This window comes from Bison bison, unplaced genomic scaffold (assembly GCF_000754665.1).
Source record: "Bison bison bison isolate TAMUID 2011002044 unplaced genomic scaffold, Bison_UMD1.0 scf7180017855059, whole genome shotgun sequence".
Lineage (NCBI taxonomy): Eukaryota > Metazoa > Chordata > Mammalia > Artiodactyla > Bovidae > Bison > Bison bison.
In genome coordinates, this window is record NW_011485632.1 from 13,792 (window position 1) to 16,086 (window position 2,295).

Below are 2,295 nucleotides of genomic sequence, written 5' to 3' on the forward strand. Positions count from 1 at the left end.
ACTATATCAATTGATTAAAAGAGAAAAACTTTATGATCATCTCTATAGATACAGAAAAAGTATTTGAAAAAACAAATCCAACATCCACACTTGATAAAAGCTAACACAATAAACTAGGAATAAAAGGGAATATTTTCAACCTGCACCTACCAAAAAATCTACAGTTAACATCAAACTTAATAATAAAAAATTGGGAACAAAGCAACAGTATCTGCTCTCACCACTTCTACTAAACACTGTATTGAAGGTCTTAGGGAGTGCAATAGGACCCCTTCTCCTAGAAAAGCCATACACAGTGGAAATGAAGACAAAACCATTTGCAGATGACATGATTGTAGAAAATCTTTTAAAATCTACCAAGAAAAGTGAGTTTGGCAAGGTTGCAGGATACAAGGCCAATATACAAAATTAAATAGCATTTCTATATGGTAGTAAAGAATTTTAATTTGATCTTAAGAAAACAATATTATTTACAATGGCATTGAAACATGCAATCTTAAGAGATAAATATAACAAATATGTGTAACACCTATATGCTGAAAACTAGAAAATAAGCTGCATAGATCAATGCATTTCAAAAACTCAAGCATACATATCCATTAAATAAAGTTCTATATTTGTTTACAATATTTTAGGCAAAATTTACTTTCAGTAAATGCACGAACATTAAGTATACATCTGCTGAGTTTGGGAAAATGTATACACCTGTGTAACTCTCTTTTCAAGATATAGATCATCACACAACAATTTCCTCATGCTCTTTCCCAGGTAATCTCTGTGACACCTCCCACAGGCAACCACTGTTTTGAAATTTTTTTCCTATAGATTAGCTGTTTTATAACTTTATATGAAGGGATAGTAGAGTACATACTCTCTTGTGTAAGGCTTCTTTTACCCCTAAGTGTCTTTCTTTTTCCTTTTTTATTTGGCTGTGCCATAGGCAGCATACAAGATCTTAGTACCCCGGCCATGAATCAAACCTTTGCCCTCTGCAGTGGAAGTGCAAGTTCAAGCCACAGAACCACCAGGGAATTCCCTTGTTTCAACAAAGAATATGTACTGAGCAATTACATATGCTAAGTCATTCAGAAGTGTCAGTCTATGCATCAACAGTTCAACACAGGAATTAACTTCTGGTTTGAATGCACCAGCCAAAAGGTGGCACTAGGAAAGCTATGGGGAAGTAGTCTGGCAGTGAGCTGGCAGTGGCATGGGAAGTCCTAGAAATACCATGGGGGATGGTGGTGGCTTGTGTTAGGGATGTAGATCATAACTAGGGTATATAGTTACAGCTAATTTAGACCTGGGTCTCTTCTTCAGACTGGAGCAAAGGGAAAGGATTTGTCCTTCAGAAGAGCAGAAAAGTCAGACCTCTGGAAGCAAAACCTGGGAGACATTTGCAAATTTTACAGCTCCAAATAGTTTTAAAGCAGGCAGTGGCATGGGAAGTCCTAGAAATACCATGGGGGATGGTGGTGGCTTGTATTAGGGATGTAGATCATAACTAGGGTGTATAGTTACAGCCAATTTAGACCTGGGTCTCTTCTTCATACTGGAGCAAAGGGAAAGGATTTCTGCTCTCAGAAAAGTCAGACCTCTGGAAGCAAAACCTGGGAGACATTTGCAAATTTTACAGCTCCAAATAGTTTTAAAGCAGGAAATGAAAGGCAATGCAGTAAGTCCCCTACATACGGACATTCAAGTTTCAAAGATGCAAATACCATGTTCGCATGTCCAATCATGTAAGTCAGTTCACATGTCTGGTGTACATTGTCAGGTGCATGCATCCTCTACAGTGGTTGTGCTTTTCTGTACTTTACGGTACAGTACTGTGTAGAGTACAGTAGTACAGTATCTTTATTTCAAGCACAGGATATCCAGAAGCAAGCATAAAAGCAGTACTGCTAAGAAGTGCCAAGCAGTAATGATGGGAACAAAAGTGAAAGTAACTGAGAGAGCAGAGTGACAAGAGGAAGAATAACTGAAGAGATACACGATGTAGGAAACGCCAGAGGGATTTTCTTTATTTGAGGAGGCACTGTTAGTTTTTGAAGCACAGGACCTGAATGTAGAATGTAGAATGAAACAAAGGTTGCAGCAGGCATTCAGAATGCAATCTAGGGCTACCAGGTCATCTATGACGAAAATAAAAGAGCTACTACTAGACATCACTGAACTGTTTTTTTCAAGATGGTAGATAGAATTGAATCCAGCAAGGAACCAGAATCTGTGCCATCAACGTCAGGCGTGAGTGAAATTGCAGCTTGCCCTCCATCTCCTACTGCTGACGATCCT

At 38.4% G+C, this 2,295-nt stretch overlaps 1 protein-coding gene across 1 annotated transcript in view; it reads right to left on the bottom strand.

Moving 5' to 3' along the window:
- SHROOM4 (shroom family member 4) overlaps nt 1–2,295 on the bottom strand; it is an 11,335-nt gene that overhangs the window by 4,860 nt on the left and 4,180 nt on the right. The gene's annotated exons all lie outside the window — the stretch shown is intronic.